Here is a 20,816-nt window from a genome sequence, read left to right as displayed (position 1 = left end):
AGATTAGCAAATATCTTTCTTTTCTCCTACTCAGATCTGGGAGAGAATGGAAGAAAGAGAAAGGGGCATTTTCTTTCTTTCTTTTTTTAGATTTTTGAGACAGGGTTTCTCTGTAGCTTTGGAGAGCCTGTCCTGGAACTAGCTTTTGTAGACCAGGCTAATCTCGAATTCACAGAGATCCATCTGCCTCTGCCTCCCAAGTGCTGGGATTAAAGGTATGCGCCACCACTGCCTGCACTGCCTGGTGGAAGGAGCATTTCTAAGAAGGAAAGAAGATTATACTCCCTGCTAAGGAGCGTGATCATGTGGCAACCATATAGTTACTCCAGAATTTGCAACTGCATTCATTGGGAAATTAAGTTGTTTCTCTCATCCATTATTAGACCCGGAATATGTTTAGGTTTAGAATCGGCTAAGTCAACGATTTCTCCGCCATTCATGCGGCATCTGGTAAAGAATACACTGAGGAAATGACTGAATAAAAATGAAAAAGAGCAGGCATAAAAGACCCGTGGTGATCAGAGATGAGTTGAATGGATATGAGCGAGAGATAGAAGAGAAGGTCATATCTAGATATCATTCAATTATTCAAAACTTATTTACTATGTTTGACTCGTTGTTTCGCTCCCCTAGGTGTAAGAAATACGACAGCCAAATAAAAATCTACTTCTTCAAGTATCCTGGTGGAACAGTAAGACAATAAATGGCACCAATAAGTAACTTGCAGTGTTCGCTGGTGAGAGCCTAGTTGAAAATATTGCAAGGGCGGAGGATTAAGACCGGGGAAAGGCATGGGAAGGTTGTGCTGTGATTTTGACAGGATGTCAGGGGAGGACAAAGGGAGCCGTATGATGGATCAAGTAGGGCTTTGGGGGCCTCGGGAATGTGTTCTGGGAGAAATACAAAGGTCTTAAGGAAACAAGAAGGAGCCAAGGTGGGGGAAAGGAGACGCAGCACCGTTAGATCAGCTCCGAAAGGAAAGAAAGCAAACGTACAGGGAAGGCTTTCGTTTCAAGAGAAAATAATCATGCTTCTTTTTCTCATTTGGAAAAAGCCAAAGATTGTGTGATTTATGACAAAAATCTCCTTTCAAAAGGGAGTGTCACCTTAGACAATCTACTCCAAGACTTGGTGTCACTGCCCTTTGGCTTCCGATTGGCAGGGCGTAAGCTCGTGCTCCTCATCGATTGGTCCCCGCTCCTGTCTCCAGGCGGGAAGCCATATTGGATCCCGCCCTTGCCGCGGGGCGCTGTGGGGATTGTAGTCCGTCCCGTTTGGCCCAGCAGCCGAACCGTTCCCCCCCTCAGCTCCCCGGTCCACCCCAGTGGGCACCCACTCAGGCGGCGCTCCCGCCCTCTGCCTTTCATTCCAGCCGCCAAGATCTTGGAAGGTAGGGGCCCGGGAAGCGAGCCCAAGTGGAAGAGAACGTGGGGCGCGGGCTGGGTTCCCACGCGCGTACCTCTGCTGCCGGCGGGGCGGGGCCAGGCCAGCACTTGCAAGACCCTCGGGGTAAACTGAGGCACGGGGTCGCGCCAGCGGATTCTCGAGGTGTAGTTGGCTAATAGTTTGTCAGTACCGTAGAAAAGTGTCAGGGACCTCTGACCCAAACAGGTCTGGGTTAAACAGATAACCTAGCTTTAGAGTCCCCAAAGGTCTGAACCGGTGCCAGGGCAGCAGCAGAGCCAGGCACACCGAGCACAAAGTTTCGGGAAAGAATTTGCCTTTGATAAGTGTGAAAGCAAAATAAAGAAAAGCCGACAAACTCCCATCCGTTCCCTGTGGCGCGAGAACGCGTCACTCGTCGGACCTTAACACCTTCGTGCATTTTAATTTGGGTTTCACACGCGGGGACCGGGAAGCTGTAAACGTAGGTAGAAGGAAGGAGGCGGGTTTGCCTCTGCCCTGGGACTCTGGACCACCCGCCCAGCGGTCCTCACGTGGATAAAAATCAGCTCCCTGCTCTAGTGGCCCAGAGAAGCTGCCTAGAGCTGTAGTCGACCTTGAGGCCAGGCTTGCGAAAGTTTGTCATTGGAAAAGGGCTTATTTTCGGTCTTTCAGAATTGTGCTGAAAATACCCTGTGGTTGTTTCGGGCATAACTAGGGCGAGGCCTGGACTGCCAGGTGCAGCTCAGCTCAAACCTGTGCTTAAGCGGATTGCAACTGAAAGCTCCTTTTTTTTTTTTTTTTTTTTTTTTTTTTTTTTTTTTTTTTTTTTTTTTTTTTTTTTTCTGGCTCCATTTTACGACCCAAGACCTGGGCTGCGGAGGCTTCTGGGATTTGTAGTCCTACCCCGTGTACCCTACTGGCCTGGCACTACAGTGCCCAACGTGCCATTTGGCCTGGAGAGATGTCTTCTGGGAGTTGAAGTCTCACTCTCGGGATCCCCAAGAGGTAGTCCACTCCCGTAGAACTACGACTCCCACATGCCCTCCCTTCTTGCCTGCCTTCTTTTTCCATCTGCTTAATTAAGATGGGGCTAAAGGTAAAGGATTAGAGAACATACGCCCATCTCTTTTTCTCCCCCTCTGATTGCATATGCTATGAAAAGTATTAGGTATGGAGTTTTCGTTAATGCATGTTTACATGGTCTTCAAATAATTCTGTGTCTCCCATAATAAAAAGCTTGAGAAGATGGCCGAGATGGCTGTCATGGTTTCATAGCAGTAGCAAAATTGTGCTATAGATTCATTTATAATTTAAATTCCTTTAGAGCGATATGGTAGAATTTTTTTTAAAAAAAAAATAATAGAAGTTTTGGGTTTGTAGCGCCTTCTGTTTGCTAGTTTGTTTCTTCCTAGCAAAAGAACCTACCTCACAGAATGCATTCTGAGACTCTGGCCTGTTGGAGTATAGAATACAAAACCTTTCAATTGCACAATGGCACTTCTGTAATTAGACACTAAATGCTATGTAACGGCGTAAGCGAATGCAGACATATTGTCAAAATATAGACAGCTTTAATGGAGGAATAGACTTACAGAACCACCGTTCCCTCGGAGACCAGGAAAGCAGAAGCGAGCGCTGGGAACACGCTCGCCAAATTTATAGGAAAACTTTAGCCTGAGGCGAACACGCCCCCTAAGGGGTGGGACTTATCCCTACATCTCCCCCTTTTGTCTAAATAAGACAGAACTAAACCAAATACAACTATATACAATAATAACAAATAAATATAACAAACAATATTGAGAATCAAAAGTTTTGCTAAACATTCTATCTCAAGGAGTCTAAATAATGTAGAGAGTAACTACAATTATATAATCTTCAACTCCATCAAAGATCCGAGAAGGGAATAAATATTACTTAACAAAAGAGATATATCCAAAATGTGTAACAATTGACAAAGACAACTGACTACCTGGGCAATCACCCAAAGTCTCGTTTGCATTGTTGAGTCAACCAACTTTGGCTAAGGCCTAACATAACTGACATACCATTATTAAAGGCAAGGAACTTTTCAAAACTATCTTACCCTGTCTTGGCAGGATATGACAGTCCTGTTGTATCCATTGATGCACACTCTGTATCTCTGTCAGTGGTTGAGGTATGGGCTTTTCTTAACCCAAAGGCCAGTTCTGCCAAGAAGACAAGCTCCCAGTGGAGTGTCTTTGGTGCTCAATGTTCTCTCGGGAATAGAGCAGTGTTGCCAGGAGCAATTGTGTCTCACTATCACGAAACTCTGAGTTATATTAAAGGCCATATTCTACAGCTCTTCAAAGAGGTTGAAGATTATCTATACTGAGTATAATCTCTATATATCTAAAGAACCTGATTAGTCTAATTACAAATGACAAACTTAGATGACTATTAATCTATATAATTCTCAATATCTATCTAACTTAAAGACTAAGACAATAAACAACTGTGCAATATATGGAGACAATGATCTTCATCTGTAAACAATGTCATTACATATCAAATGTAAACAATGTTATTACATAAATAGTATCAGAGGTAGAAATGTACATTGTGATATGGTAGATGTATCAATACAATATAAGCATACTCTTATACAAAAATAGAGGTAGGAACACTCACATTCAATATTCAATATGTCAATATACAGAAAACAGTACCAATACAATTTTCTAAAAACAGTAACTCACAAATACCAATCATCCCATCAAACCAGTTAATCCCCCCCTTTTTTTTTTTCGAACATACCCCTAATTCCATAAAACATCTCCCCATCCCCTCAACCCCAAACCAACCACTAAAAGATGTCCCTAACCCTGAGGGCAAACTCTGTTGCGAGAGGGGACGTCCTCTAAGATTGCTTCAAGCTGACATGGGGGCGATGTTCTCCTTAGGGGCTCCTGTGAAAGCAAATGATGGTAAAATTCCCAAATTAACCTTTGACCTAAGAAAATTATAACTAGTCCCTGAGCACTTTGAGAAGGTCCGGCCAGAGTGTTGTCAAAAATGTGCACCATTCGAAATTGTCTTGTGCAGTTGGTACCAAAAAACAGGTCTCATATTAGCGTGTAAAAAAGAGAAAAAGAAAAAAAATATTCATGACGTCATAAAAACCAGGTTGAGTTGATGTTGTGGGGCCCCATCTTCATCCTGGAAACTTCAAAAATTACTGTAGGGAAATTTGTTGCTTGTTATGGAAATTTAAACATTAACAACAAGGACATATACTGACATATAAAGAAAGACACAGATATGAGGAAAAGCAAAGAAAGTTTATCAAGTATATAATTATCCTCATTCTGTCCCATTTCATGGCTCCTGATCTGAGACAGAAACTCTGAGATATCTCTTATCAACAGGCTTGGAATTGAAGAGGGACTGAGCCATAGTCCAACTCCAAAACCAGCTCTACATATTTATAAAGAAGCGTTCAAAGAGAAAAAACAAAAGAAAATATATATATATATATAAAATCAATACTTACTTAATATGTAGAATGTTACTGTTGATTCTTAGTGGGTCGTAACTATTTTCCATCCATCAGTTATTAAATATTCAGGGTCCCTTAAATTCTTTGAAGGTTTTTCAGTATTTTCCTGTGGAGATAAGAAAAGAACCCCGGCCCCCAACCTATCTGTATTCCTTACCATCAGTATGCTCGCCATCCTTGTGAATGAATTGTTATTTATCTTTTCCAAATGGCTTTTCTTCTTCATACCAAACCTTTATTAATTTTGACGGTATCCACAATTGTTCCTCACCCGACGTTGGACGCCAAAATGTAACGGTGTAAGCGAATGCAGACAGATTGTCAAAATATAGACAGCTTTAATGGAGGAATAGACTTACAGAACCACCGTTCCTGCGGAGACCAGGAAAGCAGAAGCGAGCGCTGGGAGCATGCTCGCCAAATTTATAGGAAAACTTTAGCCTGAGGCGAACACGCCCCCTAAGGGGTGGGACTTATCCCTACAATGCTAGTGTTGCAAAACCTTTTGAACTTTTTAATGTCCACGGCAAGGAGTTCAGAACAGTCGCTGGCAGTAGAGGTTTCAAAAACTGTAGCTATATATGGCTTGAGTGCACCTTTATTTCAGTGATGAGGAAGCTGGTCCCCGAGACAGAGCCGTTTGCCTGGGGTCACGCTGTTGGTTTAAGACAGAGACAAAACTACTCCCCAGAATCTTTCTTGCAAAAGCAATGAGCTAGAAGGCACAGTAAATGTATAGCTATCTGGATAATGCTATCCTCCCGTGTTCCCAAGATTTGTTCTTTAGAGGCCCCAGACTAGGGCCAGTTGAAGTAAAGTCTTTTTTCTCATGGCTAAAGTTGTCCAATTTCATCAACAAATCCCGAGAAACATTTGATACATATCAAGATGTGCTCATCTCTTGAGGTGCAAGGGCTGTTTAAACGACAGGTGCCCCGTGGGCTAGAGCTGGACCTTCTCAGAAATCATCTCAGCAGTCTTCCTCTCACGCCTTGGGTCAAAGAGAGGGTTTCCTGAGGCTTCACAGGGCTGAATCGCCAGAGGCCTGCTTGCCTCCTCTTCATGTCCCTACTCCACATCCCTCCTGCAAACATCTGGTGGCGTGTGTTAGGGACATTTCCATGTTCTCGTCTTAACGAGTAGCTTTGGTGTGTTCCATTTCTGTTAGTTTTGACTTGGTTGCCAGTGCTCTTTTGTTCCTCCGGAGATGAGAGAACGAGTGTTTGGTGCTGTGTTTACCTTCACAGAGGTCACAGACGCTCTGTATGAGGTACTAGAAATGTCCAAAGCTGTGTGTGTTTCCCATAACTTTGGTTCGAGAAAACACACGGGCCCTTCAGTTATGTATTCACAGATATGTAAGCAAGCACCTCTCACCTTTTCCCGTGTGAGAGATGATTTCTGGATAATTAGAGAATGACATCACAGCCTTGAAAGTCACTGACTCAACACTCAGAGCAACTTGCTATGCACGAAGCTCTTCCCAGCCATCTGCGTGGCCTCCAGCACCCTCCCCAGTGGTAGGCTGGTCATGCACCACCCCGCAGGGCTGACCACTAGAACACAGAGAGCAGGTCTGTGGATTTGCATTCGTTAGCACCCCTGAGCTCTGCTCCCCGGGCATTTTTCAATCTCGCTTGTCTCTTCTAAGGTAGAATCGCAGCTTTGAAAGATAAGATGTGGTTATGTTACTTTCAACGTGAACACGGCAGAGAGACATCTCAGCCTCCGAGGTCATCTTCCAAAGGGTTGTATGTGGGCATGTCCGTGACTTTGACTTCTCAGATGAAACGGCATCCAGATTAAAGCAACACATCTCAGTCACGTGGCGTCCTGGGATTTAAATCTCAGCTCTTTCTCCGAGGCTTCTGTGAGGCTTGTGGCATCTCTGCATTTTTGCCTAATGGGGTGAAGATTAGAAGAGAGTTTCTAACTCTGAGCATGCTTCCCAGGCTCCCAGGAGCCTGCAGTAAATAGATACATAAGATGTCTTAGTTCGTCATTGTCTATGGAAACTTGATATGTGAAAGCAAAATCATTTTTTTTATTTATCCTCTTAAAGGAGGAAGGGCGGGCCATCCTACGTAAAGTACAATATTTTTATCGCTCTTGAAAACCCGTCTTGTCATTCCAGTGGTATTCTTATGGGCAGGGAGATGGTAAAGACTGAATGTGAGAATTTCCTGCTGAGAAGCCTGACCCATGGCTCCATGCAGATATTAAACTTAGACTGAGGAGCAGCTGGTTTGTGTCAGTGAGGCCTTTTGTCTACCTGTGAAAAGGAGGAAAACCCGTGCCAGGGTCCTCAGGGGTCAGCAGAGGCAACTGTCCTCCAGCTGGTGAGTAATTCTGGGGCAGCAGCTGGTGGCTTGTTGCTAAAGTTGATGGCGCTGATAAAGACATCATTATCTGTTACTCAGTGATAGAGAAGGAGGACCAGAAATGAGGATCACGGCCAAACGAAGAAGGAAGGACTAAGTGGACAAAGGAAAGGTAGAGGTCGCTAGGGTCCTAAACACTGAACACACGCAGAACGTGTGCTCCTGGGTCCCCTAGGCTCTCTGCTACGTACCAATTGTAGAGAGCTATGAATGTATACAGAGGAAGGTAGCCATGGTGGTGAGTGGTGGAATATTCTAGAGGGAAGGAAGAAAGAAAGTGCCGGGATTTGGGGAGTGGAATGGAGGTCTGGGTACCCAAGCGTGATGTCCACTGACTACGGAAGCTGACAAGGTGAGGATGCACAGACCAACACAGACCACTGTGCTGCTGCGTTTCTGTCTCCTGGACACAACCAGTGTGAGCCAGGGAGAGGAAACCTTAGCTGGGGACTTGCCTCCATCAGATTGGCCTGTGGTCCGTCTGTGGAGGCACTTTTTTGATTAACGATTGACATGAGGGACCCAGCCCACTGTGGGCGATACCAACCCTGGGCATGTGATCCTCTGTTATAAGGAAGAAAGCTGAACAAGCCACAAGAAGCAGGCCAGTAAGCATAATCCCCCTAAGGACTCTGCCTCAGTTCCTGCCCTCCCATGAAGGACTGGAAGCTTTAAGAAAAAAAAAAATCAACGCTTTCTTCTCTGTGTTGTTCATCACCGCAATAGAAAGAAAACAAGGACAATAATGTTCTACACCGTCCAGCCTCTGCGAGAGTCTTGAAATTTATTCCAAGGGAATTTGGGAAATCACCTACCAGTCTCAAGTGAGGAATGAAATGTTTGCATAGTTTTAAAAGTATATATCCAATGGGTAAGGAAAATCAGTGTCAGGCAGTAATTAATGTAGAAAAAATAATCTACAAATGTGCTTGCTGCTTCCTCCTGACAATTTCATATATGATGAATTTTTGGTCATTTTTACCCCCATTACAATCTTCCTCCCAATAAGTCTTTCTCCTACTTTGTGTGTGTGTGTGTGTGTGAGAGAGAGAGAGAGAGAGAAAGAGAGAGAGAGAGAGAGAGAGAGGCGTCATTGTGTTTAATTGTGGCTAGTTGCATGAGTGTGAATGAGGAGTATTTATTAGAGCATTGGCAGTTTATCTGTGGCTTTACCATAGAGGAGGACACCTCACCCCATAGCAAACATTAATTTCCGAAAGTTGTCCAAGGAGAGGTGAGGTCTTATGAACCCCACACGTGTTCCTGCAGACATGCTGCTGATGGGCCCAATCTTGTCATCTTATGTCAGTCACGTGGAGGTAATCCCATGAGTTCATTAGTGTAACAGCCATGTTTTATCAAGCTGACATCTTCCTGTGTAGCACTCATTCTTCCCATAACCCCCTCTGCTGCGATGTGCCTTGAGCCTTGAAGGGCTGATATACATAGATCTGTGGTTTTTGGACATTGGCGTGTGCCTGTGTCCTTCGATTTGGTAGACAAGCACAAACCAGAAGACTAGTCTGTCTAATAGGCTCTTGCTACTGCTTCATGACCTGTACTCGGAAGAGAAAGGATTCAGGCAGTTCTTAGGTGGTTTGGGAGAGCTGGGATGAGAGTAGGTGAGAGGAGGGACCCGTCTCAGTCACTGTTCTATTGCTGTGACAAAGCCCTATAAGCAAGGCAGCTTATAAAAGAAAGCACTCAATTGAGCTTAGAGTTTCGTAGGCCTAGGGTCCACAATAGCAGAGCAAAGGCAGCAGGACCACTAAGAGCTCACATCTAGGTCTGCAGTCAAGAGGCAGAGAAAGAAGACTGGGATTGGAAACCTCAAAGCCCACTCCCAGGGACACATCTCCTCCAACAAGCCACGCCTCCTAATCCTTCCCAGGTTCACCAACTGGGGACTGAGTATTCCAGCATAGGTTCTTGTGGAGGTCATTCTCATTTATCTCATCAAAGACCAAAAGAACAAAGGGCTTTGGTTTTTAATCTTGGTCCCACCCTCTGGGTGACTCAGGGTAAAGTATTACAGTTTCCTCTTAGCCTCAGTTTCCACATGATCCGTAGAAAATGTTTAACCAGTAGCTGTCTTCAGTATATGGTAACTTTTCATTTTGTTATTATTCACAGTAATAAAAAAAACATAAGCTGCCAGGCGGATGTATTTAATCCCAGCACACTCAAGAGGCAGAGGTAAGCAGATTGCTATGAGTTCGAGGCCAGCCTGTTATACAAGAGCTAGTTACAAGACAGCTATATCTGTTACATATTACACAGAGAAACCCTGTCTCAAAAAAAACCAAAACAAACAAACAAACAAAACCAACCAATCAACCAAACGAACAAACAAAACAAATAAAACAAAAGCCCCATAAGCCAAGCACAGTGGTAGCCAAGCACTGGTAGTCTCAGTCCCTAGCAGGTGGAGGCAGGAGGATCATGAATTCAAAGCCAGCCTGGGTCATATAGTAACTTGTAAGTTTACCAAGTAAGATACTAAAAAAGAGTCAACTAACCAAAAATAAATAAATAAATTCACAGCTTGGTGCATTTTGTTTCATGCTTCCTTGCTTATCATAAACTGCACATTGGATGGAATATTATCTTTAACCTTATTGTTTTAGCTCCCCTGACACATACCATGTCTAGAGGTTCTCCAACCATTTGTATCGATTTAAATATTATTGGTGCAGCAGAATTGAAATATCTTTCCTTTGTTCATCCTGGACTCATGGCCAAGGGAGCCCCCCCTACCTCCCCACTCCCCCAAACAAAGAACTGGTGAAAAACTTTCAAAAGCTACAAATTTGTACACTGTAAGTTTTACGATACATGGATCCTTATGAAGTAACGATGAGTTGAAGACCATAATCCTGTGTATTTTTATGCCAGGGTTGATGAAGTAGATTGAGTCATAATAAAAAGTGTGATATGATGTCAGTACCCTGAAGGAAACGGAGGGCCTGTTAGATCGGATTCTTTACCATGACCCCTTTCTTTAGATACGGATGTGTCCTTCCTCCAGGTAGAGGGAGGTTATTTCTCATGAGCGTTTTATGACCTGTTTCATGGGAAGGTTGAAAATCCTTCCTAGATTTTATAACCTGCTTCAGGAGAGAAGGAGGAAAGTTGACAATAAAACCTTGTTTCTGATATTTGTGCATCCCACCGAGGGCAGAGAGGGATTTCAGACCATAGTGGAGCCTCTTCGGATTCAATGAGAAAACCCAAGGTCCTTAACATACCATGTTCAAGTCAAAGCTCTGTTATTAAGAAGGGACTTTGAGGCATTGAAATGGAAATCTCTCCCTTTCTACAATATTAATCTGTTTGGATTGCTTTCCAATATGTGGTTTTCAGGGCTGTCTAGCTACCCTTAGAGTCCCCCATCCCCACCCGGGACTGGCTGTTCTCATGCAGATGGATCCAGTCAGATTGGCAAAGGAGGCAGGGTTGGCATTTTCTTTTGGAAGTTTCTCAAGTGATTCCAATGTCATAGTTATGGAGCAAGATATGCGGAAAGTAGCATTTGAAGCCTTGGGGGGTGAAAGGCATGAGATGTCTCATCCAAAGCGCTCCTGGAATTAATGAGTAAGTACAGGTGGTGGTACCCTGGGCCATGTCCTCATTTCACGCTCTGCGATGCCTCCCTCCCCGCCTCTCTTTGTGTCTCTAGCCTTGCTTATCCCAGTCCTGATTCTCCTCATGGGGACTTTCAGGTTGGGGTTCTCTTCCTCGTATTTAGTTTGCTTCATTCTAAATAACTGGCAACAAGAAACAACCAACTCATTCTAACTGTGTTTAGAAGAACTTTTCAGAAGCTGTGGGAAGGTTGTACAGAGGTCTAAAGGGCCATGCAGGGAAAGTACCAGCCGCTCTTACTAGTCACATTCTTTGTTTCTAGTGCAGTTGTCCAAAATGCATGGCTTCCTCAGAGCCGCCTCTCCGAAAGTCTGGTTCCTTTTCTTAAATAATTACTCCCATTTTCCATTGGCAGATTAATTAAGATAATTTGATTAGATACCTTTTATTTTCTGAATTATCTATATGAAGAGGAAGAAAACTTCTACCCTCTTAGGTCTTGCTTCTATGGCCCTAAAAATTAGGCGTACAAAGGGGAGATTGCAAAGGGGGAGCTTTTTTATTAGGTATGCATGTGGAAGACTTTAGAGAAGAGGAGGTAGGCTGGGGCTTGCATGCCCTGTGCAGATAGAACAGAGGGAGAGGTGACTTGCTTTAGGAGGAGAGATGGGTGGCAGGGTGAGTTAGGAGGAGGCGCCTACAGAAATGGATGGGAAATGAAGGCTTGCTGTGCACATAGTCATGCTCTTTTTGGTCGGGAGAGGGGCACATCTTTACAAACACGTCTCTGTCACCAAGAGAATGTACGCCCTGCTTTCAGCTAGCTGGGGAGGTGTTGAAAGAGCCCTCCCTCCCTGGGCGGCAGATTAACTGCCATCGCACAGGTAGCCACTCTTCTAAGGTGTGTGTATGGGGCAGACAGGTTCTGGTCACTGCCAGAACTCTCTTTTTAAAAGCCCTTTTCCCCATAGAAAAGGCACAAACTTATGTTTGAATATTTATATTTAAAACCTTTTCAAGCAGCTCGGAGCATTCCTGGCCTGAATGTATATTAGCCAACAGCACGTTATTCCGCAGCCTTTCTGGAGTGTCTACTCAGTGGGAGGCTATTTCACAATGCAGTAGCTTTGTTTTCCTGCTATGTTGACACCAGAGAGAGGAAGAGAAAATGCGGGAAGAAGGAGATTGTTGCCATTGGGCTTAGCAGTTAAAACATTGCATACTTAAGAGTCATGACATTTTTAGAGTCATGGCCTGTGTTTCCTTTTCATGATGAATTAAGTATGACTAAGAGAACATTGAGTCAGTGCTAAGAAAGTTCACAAGAAGGTACGGTTGACTATTCTGGAAAGTAAAGATAGGTAAGGTGTTTTGTGTGTTTGTTAGCAATCCCCCCTCCTCCCTCTTTCAGGTTTGCCTATTTCTATTAGCAATCAGAATTCTATTAAAATTCAATGTATTTCGCAGTTTCTCAGACTCACAGTTACTGGAGTTAAAAATCATCATAGATAATGTTGAGGTGTCAGTACTCCCTATGAGGTTTAATGCATGCGTATTTTAGTTAGAGGAGATTACAGCCTGTAGTCATTTAATCAGTGAAGTTTGTGGTATGTGGTAAGAACAAAATTTTCATTTTCTGCAAGGCTTGAAGTCTCTTTCCCATGTCTTTCAGTTTAGAAAAAAAAATTCACCAAAATAAAACAACAATGAAACTTTGGCTTTGCCCTCACATTCTGCATTACCCAAAGGATATTTCCCCCCTTGTATCAGGAGCTGTGTAAGCCATGGCAGCAGGATTGTATAGACAGAAGTAAAGCCCTTGGGACAGGTAGAGGGAAGGGATGGGACCTGCTGAAATAAAGGCTATGTCAGCCCTGGAGCACTGGCAGTTCCTGTTCACCTTCCCAGGGATGAGGCCACAGTGTGGTGGTGGGGGGGGGGGGAGGACACAGAGGACAGAGGGTGAAGGAGACAAAAGAATGAATAGCAGCAGTAGGGAGACTGAGCAGAGCAGGAAGGAACAGGAACGTGCTTCTCTCCTTCCGTGTATCACACGAAAGAGGAGGTCTCTCACTGAGCTGGGCTCACTCTCTGGATGGTCTGATTTAACGTGTAGACACCAGCACGTTTAATCATGGGGAGGCGTGGTAGAGAAATGAGTGGTTATCTTCTAGGAGAGCAGAAGCTAAGGTGCGCCTCTGGTTTGGATGTGACAGATTTTTCCCAAAGGCCCCTGTGCTACGGGACTGGTTACCAACTAATGAGCTTCAGGGAAGGGAGGGTCTTGAGGGCTCTGACCTAATCAATGGTCTTATCTTTTGATAGACTCTTCTTTTGGTAATGTTGCTAGTAAGTACTGGGAACTTTAGGAGGTGGGGCCTAGCTGGAGGGGCAGGACACCAGAGGTGTGCCTTTTAAGGAAGGGCCTATCTGGCCTAGCTCCCTCTCTCTGTCTTTGCTTGCTGGTCGCTGCCATGCGACCAGCCTCCTCTGCCCACACACCCATGTGAGTGTTCTTCTGCCTCACCAGAGGCGCAGAACTGCTGAGCCAAGTGCTCTACTAAGTCTCCAAAACTGTGAGGCAAATCACAAATTTCCATTTTTAAAATAGTGTCTCTCAGGTGTTAGTAACAGCGTCTAAAATCTGACGGCCAGAGAGAGAGATACCAAGCCCTTCTGAATCACATAGGATCTAGGTCATCTAAGTTGTATCCCACACGCAAACTGTTGCTTAGAAAGCAGTCCACATAGGTTAAAATATGAAAAAAAATATGGCAACTATGATCAGGCTAACTTCAAATTCTAATCATAAGACATACCAGATATAACATATTTTAAGGTTTTCAGATTTTACCATCAAATTTAGAGTCTCAGTTTTTATTAGCTGAAATATATCCACTTGAGCATAATATCCAAGTAATTAATATAGATTGAAGGTGTTCCAGCTTGGGTAATGAGCCTACCACTTAGAGCTCTTCTCGTCCCCAGAGTCAGGCATGCTGGGATGGGCCAGGCAAGGGACATATTCCCAGCTCTGAGACGAGAGGTTGGCTCAAAAGAAGTAGGGAAGGACTGCTTGTGTGCACAGCTTGTGTGTCTGAATACAGAGGTGGTCTGACTACATGGAGATGGGGATACTTTGAGCAGAGGGTTAATGATACGGGAGGAATAAGACCAGCAGGTGACTACTGCACCTTAACATCCTAGTTGCAAAGTTCTTCTGGCTTAAGGGGTAAAAGAAAGGTCAGGCAGCTTCATTAGCCAATGGCCACAGATAAATCTGCAGCTGAGGCCCCCTCTTGGCTCTGTGGAGCAGGGATAAAGCTTCCTCCAAGCTTAGGCTTCCTTTGGCCTCCTGAACTTCCAGGAGGCAGGAGGCCAAGGTTTCCCTGGCCGAGAGGAATTGGCTGGGCTTGGCTTCCTAGTGCAGATGGAACAGCTGGGTCCAACTCCTGTGGGTCAAGGGCTGGCTGGAGCCAAATGCATGGGTCCCAGGGAGGCCAGAAGCATCTGCGTTTTCAGCAAACTCCATGGTTTTGCTCATGATGAAGTCCGTGGTCCTCACTTGAAATAACAAAGTTTTAGTCTTTATGACTTGTATGAGTTTATCATTCTGTTTTAATGGTATGAGGAAGAATTGTTTATAATTCACAAATCTAATGTATCTGGCTATCTATTAATCTCTCTGTGTGTGTATGTGTGTGTGTATATATATATATGTATATATATTTATATTAAGGACTATTGAGCAAGTTGTTTCAATTTGTAGGTATTCTCAATAAGATGGATGGAATGGTATACTCTTTATTAGTAGGTCTAAATTTGGTGCTAATTGTGGTCCAAGCCTAAGATGTTTCCACAGCCTTATATTTTGAATGCCTGTTTATTAGCTGGTTGCACTAGTTTGAGAAAGTGTGGAGCCTTCAGGAAGAAGAATATTGTCGGTAGGTATCTTGGCCCTGGTTCTGGCATCATTCTTTGCTTCCTGCCTGCTGGGATGTAAATGGCTTTCAGCACACACTTTGCCCCCATGACCTGAGAGGCCCTGCTAAGCCTTCCCTATCACAACGCTCTGAAACCATGGGCAGGAGTGAGTCTTCCTCCCTTATGTTGTTTGCCAGGCCTTTTCTTAGTGATGCAAAAATAACTAATAAAACATTAATTTTCACAACATCCTTTGTATAGTAAGCACCTGATAAATGTAATTATTAAAATATTTTACATGTTTACTCTTTTGAGCTCAAGTATCCGGACACATTAAACCCAAACATGGATCTTACTAATCACCAGCTGCACGAGTCTGAACTGGTTACTTGGCTCAGGCTCCATTTCCCCATCCTTAAAATGTGGATTTCAATGGGAACTCCTTAAGAATGTTGTGTAACTTCTGTGTGTGAGATACTGTGCTAGGTATGGTAGAGCAGTCACATAGAGAGTTGTGGCAGAACCAGGAAATAAACACTCAGAAAATGTGATTAAGAGACCTCAAGTCCAAGAAGGACAGGTGCACAGTACTGTGATGAAAGGGGGCTTGGGTATCCTCTTTAGATAAATTACCTGGGGATATTGAGCAGAGACTCACATAAAGGATGCAATGGAGCCAGCCATATGATCAGCTTGTAGAATGGCGTTCTTAGCAGGAGGAACAGCTTTATTGGTTGTTAAGGTAGAAAGAACTTGACATACTTGAAGGTGACATCTGTGGTTAGTAGAGACTGTCAGGGTTGACTAGATAAGGTTGCCCATAAGCCCAGGCTCCCTAGGGCCTGAAAAGGAAGCATAGAGCTTGGGTAATGGTACCTGGACTTCAGTGCTGTAGCTGTAGCTGGATTCTTGATGTCTGGGTCTTCTTCATCTGCCACATCTTCTCCATCTAGCATCTTCTCCTAAACTCCTTGTTGCTAGGACATCAGTTTTGTTCCTAGTGAGGTTGTATACCACTTCCCATCTCCACAGGCTGCTCTTCTGTGAACACACTATTGAACGTTAAGCTCCATATGTACAATCAGGGCGCTTTCATTTCCTCCACCTGCCTGCTCAGTGTCTGCTCCACCTGTTTCTGCTCCTGATGGGGCAGCACATGTATGTCCCTCCTGTTTGATTTCTCTTCCGTATGGCCACAACAATCATGAAAAGAGCCTTGTGGGAGGGATGCAGTCAAAGGGGAAACACAGGATGAAGAAAAGAGCTCAGGATCTGACCAAAGGAGGAAGACATGTCGTTTTCATCATGGCTCAAAGACACAGTGGGAAAAGAGCTTCAGAGCTCCTATGTCCTTATTTGAACATTTGAAAAACTGCTTCTAAGATGGATGAGTGACTCAGTGGTGTCATGGACGGAATCAGCATCATCATATTGACCTCACTCTCTTCTGAGCTAGGTCCTTGTATTTTACTTTCTGAGCTTCTAGACTAGACTTAAACGAACAAACAAACAGCAGCAACAACAACAAAAACCCAAGCAAGCAACCAACCAAACAACCAAACAAAAAACCCCAAACACACACGCAAAAACCAGCCTTTATTTTACCTATAATGTCTTAACGAGAACCTCTATCTGCTCCAGAATGCAAGTGCTATAGATGGCAAAAGTAGTGCCTGCTCTCCCGTGACCATTTCCTCACCGCTGGTCCCTAAACTTCAGTTTATTGTTAAACTTTACACCACCCCAGTTTATGTCTGTGCTGTTTGTCTGTGTTGCTGTGAATTATTTCTCTGGTCAATTTATTTTTACCTGCATGGTGCGTAGGGGTAAGGAGCCGTTCCTGCTATTTCTCTGAACTTGCACAGCCCCGTTCCCTTCCCGTGTCAGGGGTAAGAACTGACTCATGATATGAATACTGTCTGTCTTTGCTCTCTAGCTCCTTGAGGATAACCACTACTGTCCTGTTTATCCTCTGTCTCCATGCATAGACAAATGCATGATTTATGCCTCGCTCTTACCATCAAGATCTGAAAGTCAGGGTTGTCTGTCCTGACGATTGTTAATCCTGGCAGATGGGTTATTTATGCTGAGCAGATAACAGGAATTTTCACAATGCTGACCCGACAATTTGGGACTCTTAAGATGTGTCTCTGTCACCATGCTCTAAAGATTGACTTCTGACTTTGTTTCTCATTTACTGTGCTGTTTTGAGCCAAGTACTCAAGCCCTCTGAGCTGTGCAATATTTTTGTAAACGGAGATGATAACACCACTAAACTTAGGTGTCGTGAGTACTAAGGGGATGGATGTAAGTCGGGCCATAGGAAGTGCTTGACACAGCACTCAGCAAATTCTGCCTGATATAGAATGCGGATTGTTCAACCTGTCTGCCTAGAGTTGCTGGTTAATAGTTACATGCCTGTCAGTCTTCACATTGAAAATCATAGGTCAGCTGTGCTCCTAGCGCAGTGTTAGTTGGTAAAATTTCACACTCACTTTATTGTCCAATAAATAAAGAGACCATCAGTGCTGGGCATATAGAATTTACTGAAAATGTCAATGAACACCACCTAGGATTCAGCATAAAAAACAAATGCTGGTTGATGCAAGAGACAGGAATATAAATCAGAAAATAAACACATCTGCAGGACTGTAATATTTAAATGCCTGCTCATAAACACTTAAGATTCTCATTAGTCCAGCACCAGAAAAATGATAAATATTAATATTTGTCATCAAAGAGAAAGCTTAGAAATCAAAGCAGAGTAAACAACTGTTATCTTTCAGGGATTACATAATGCTGGATGCATTTTTAATTCAGCTCTCTCAGACCGCTATTAAAAAAATTCTCTATGATGCAAGCTATTTTTATCGACTACATAAGTAAGAAAGATGTGCATTCCATTTAAAAATTCAGGTGTTATGCTGATTCAAACAATGTCTGCAGGAGCTGGGGATACTGTGTCTGTCTAAGAAAGAGACCCTGGAACCGAGCCAACACTTGTACCTTGATCTTGGATCTGTGGCAGGAGAAGGGCACTGGAGCTGGGATCTAGATGGATCACCCAAGGTCTTGGTGCTGCTTGTCTTGGCCGCAGATTCTCTGCACTCTGGCCAGCTCTGAAGGCACCTGGAAACACATCTCATAGTCTCAGGGGACAGGGAGCACACACTGCAGCTCCCACTGGGCCTGTGGCCAGACCTGTCTTTGCTTTCCTAGTGACCAAGGACACAAACTCACCACGGGCGAGCATTTCTCGGCCACCAAAGAGCAGAGGCCATTGGGAGGCCTTGGGGTCCAGCTCTGGCTCTCACTGGGCACGCATGTCTTCCCTTTGTTGGACCTCACTTTCCATTTAAGTGAAGCCAGGGTTTGGAACAAACAGATCATCCTGAAATCCCGTCACTCTCCAACATGCGGGCACATGGGTAGAGAAGTTCTGGGCTTGAATGAACTCTTTCCTCATGGTGTGCAGAAGGGTAAGACAGCTGACTTTGGGCTAGGTAGATCTGGGTCTTTGGTACCCCACGTGAGCCTTTAGCTGCCTTACCACACGAGGAGAGAACGAGGGTGTTGTAGACAAGGGAAATGTTACTGGAAAGCGTTGTAGCATCAAGTGCTGAATTGGGCAGAGCATAGGATTTATTGATAATACAGTGATGTTGTAATTGCTGTTATTGTATGAGAAAACACTAATATAGATTGTTATATGTCGTGTATGCAGTATGTTGTTGCAGACGACTTTTGTATTTTGATAGCACTTTTGTGTCTTTTCATACATCAATTTCCTCATCTGAAAATGATCATAGTAGGACACACCACCTCGCTGTGGTTAGTCTGAGGATTACATAAGAAAACATATGAAACCGCATAGGGTGCTTCCTGGATTGCAGCAGGCACCAAATATGTGTTAGCAATTATTTGGGGGATTATTTTATTATTAATCAAAATACTTTAAATATGAAAGAACTGGAAAAAACAAGACATATGGTCCAAGATACTTTTCCTAAAGGTCTTATTTATTTTGTGTTCTGTGGAATAAATGTGTCATACAGCACTGGGGAATCAAGACCCAATGTTAATTCTTAAGCAGAATGTCGAGGCCTCCATACAGTCTAAACTTCCCAGCTGTCTCCACATAAGCATAGATGATGAATTAGGGCCCCTTCCTTTTACCAGGTTACCGTGTGCCAGGCATGAACACAAGACCTTTGTATGTTGTCTCATGTCATCCTTGTAGTGACTCTGAGTCAGAGGCGCTGGTTACCACGACTTCACAGGAGAGACAAGGAAAGCCCCCGAGGAATTGAGTACATGCCCAGGATGTCCAGCTGGCCAGTGCTGGGCCTCCAGGCCATATGAATAGGGAGCTTGATCTCTCCCGGCAGATGCCATCAGAAGGGTGACCTGCCTGCTAGCTGCTCTCTCTGTCTGATGAAGTCTGATGGGGAGGGACGGGCCTAGAGACAGACTTGCTCTTCCTCGGAGACACAGCATGTCAACATTCATTTTCATTGTTTTCAGGATTGTTCAGTTTCAAATAAGAGGGTGAACTTCAACGTAGAACAGACTTATTTAAGAAAATGTCAATGTTTTTCTCAAATTGCCAACATCAAAACGGTATTTATGGAATTAAAGAAACATACTGCATTTATGTAATGCTGATTCCCTAGTAAACATCGAATTTCTCTGTCATTCTTTGTAGCCTCGCTTGCAGCTGTTGGCATCAGTCTATTTTTAAAACACAAAAATAAATTGTTTCTTGCTAACTCCATTAAGTCTATGGGCACACATTAGACAAAGTTGGCATCTCTGAGGCCAACATTTTGGTCAGAAGGCGCAGAATATTCTATAATACTTTGCTGTTAAACTGACTTGCTAACTAACTCATTTTACTCAACGCATAAGAAAGTAGACTTATTTTTAGATGTTTTTAACTGCAGAAATGCTCTCTAAATAAGATGGCATTGGTGTTTTACCTTTACTTGGCATCGCTGATGCTTTCAGTTAGCGCCTTTCCTTCTTTGAAACCGCTCAGCTGCACTTGTTTCTTCTTCATGCTTCACATGTAGACGGGTCACCTTTCACTCCTCAGTGAGCTGGGTGATTGACATCTCCTTATTGTTTCCAAAGTACATCTTTGTTCGAACACAACATTATCTTTTAACCTTTCCAAATTATTAAGCTTTTAGGTTTCCTCCATCTTTTTTTTTTTTCTTTTCGTTCTTTCTGGTACATACTAATGAAGACTCTTTGCATGTAATTGTCATCATCTATGGTCCTTTTCTTAGGATGCATTCCTAGAAATGGAGATTCTGGGCCACATTGTAAGTTTCAGAACTATGTGCCCCCTTTTCCTGCAGGTAGGCCTCATTTATAGACTTAGAATCCTTTTCACAGTGTTTTTCCCTGAGCCCTGGTTTGCTGGAACTTCAGAAGAGAGCTGTAAAGCCTGAGGGTGGTGGGACAATTAGCCACATCACTCTCCAGGCTCTGCTGGTTGATCAAAATAAACATGCTGGATTGGTTGTTCAGCCTAAAGAAATCATATATTATTTAATATGTTAATCTGCTACCATGGTTTATTTATTAATAGTGGATTAGTGAATATTGCTAGTTAAAAATGTTACCATAATATACATGATGTATTAAGTGTGGCAGAATGCCTTCAGCTGCAAGTAACAGAAAACCTTGTTTAGATCGGCTGAAACAAACAAAGGGTGTGACTCATCCATAAGGAAAAATGTAGAAACAGGTATCTGCTCGGCCAGCCAGAGACACGAGGGAGTGTCTGCAGTGCTCTCTTGCCCCTTTCTGGTGGTCTTGGGATAGCTAGCAGCTATATGCAGGGAGCGAGGAAGAGGTGACAGAAGAGAGGCATGAGTGTCACATGCCCTCTGTTCCAGGAGTTGGTAGTCTGCGGTGGAACAGAAAGGAACACATTTCTCTCCATTTATCTCTCACCGCAGCGGTGACATGCTCACTGGAGGAATGATCTCACCCGTGGGCCTGCCACTCAG

The 20,816-nt window shown here is 43.8% G+C and overlaps 1 protein-coding gene across 1 annotated transcript in view; it reads left to right on the top strand.

Moving 5' to 3' along the window:
- Positions 1-1,269: 1,269 nt before the first annotated feature.
- Positions 1,270-20,816, top strand: part of Fhit (fragile histidine triad diadenosine triphosphatase) — a 1,394,727-nt gene continuing 1,375,180 nt past the window's right edge. The window contains exon 1 of the mRNA XM_050161103.1: positions 1,270-1,390. The gene's annotated coding sequence lies outside the window, so the exon portion shown is untranslated. The remainder of the gene's footprint in view (positions 1,391-20,816) is intronic.

The sequence above is a fragment of the Alexandromys fortis genome, unplaced genomic scaffold, assembly GCF_014885135.2.
Source record: "Alexandromys fortis isolate MF-2015 unplaced genomic scaffold, M_Fortis_MF-2015_v1.1 scaffold_123, whole genome shotgun sequence".
Lineage (NCBI taxonomy): Eukaryota > Metazoa > Chordata > Mammalia > Rodentia > Cricetidae > Alexandromys > Alexandromys fortis.
The sequence above is the reverse complement of the archived record's forward strand: the minus strand, read 5'-3'. Positions and strand labels throughout refer to the sequence as shown.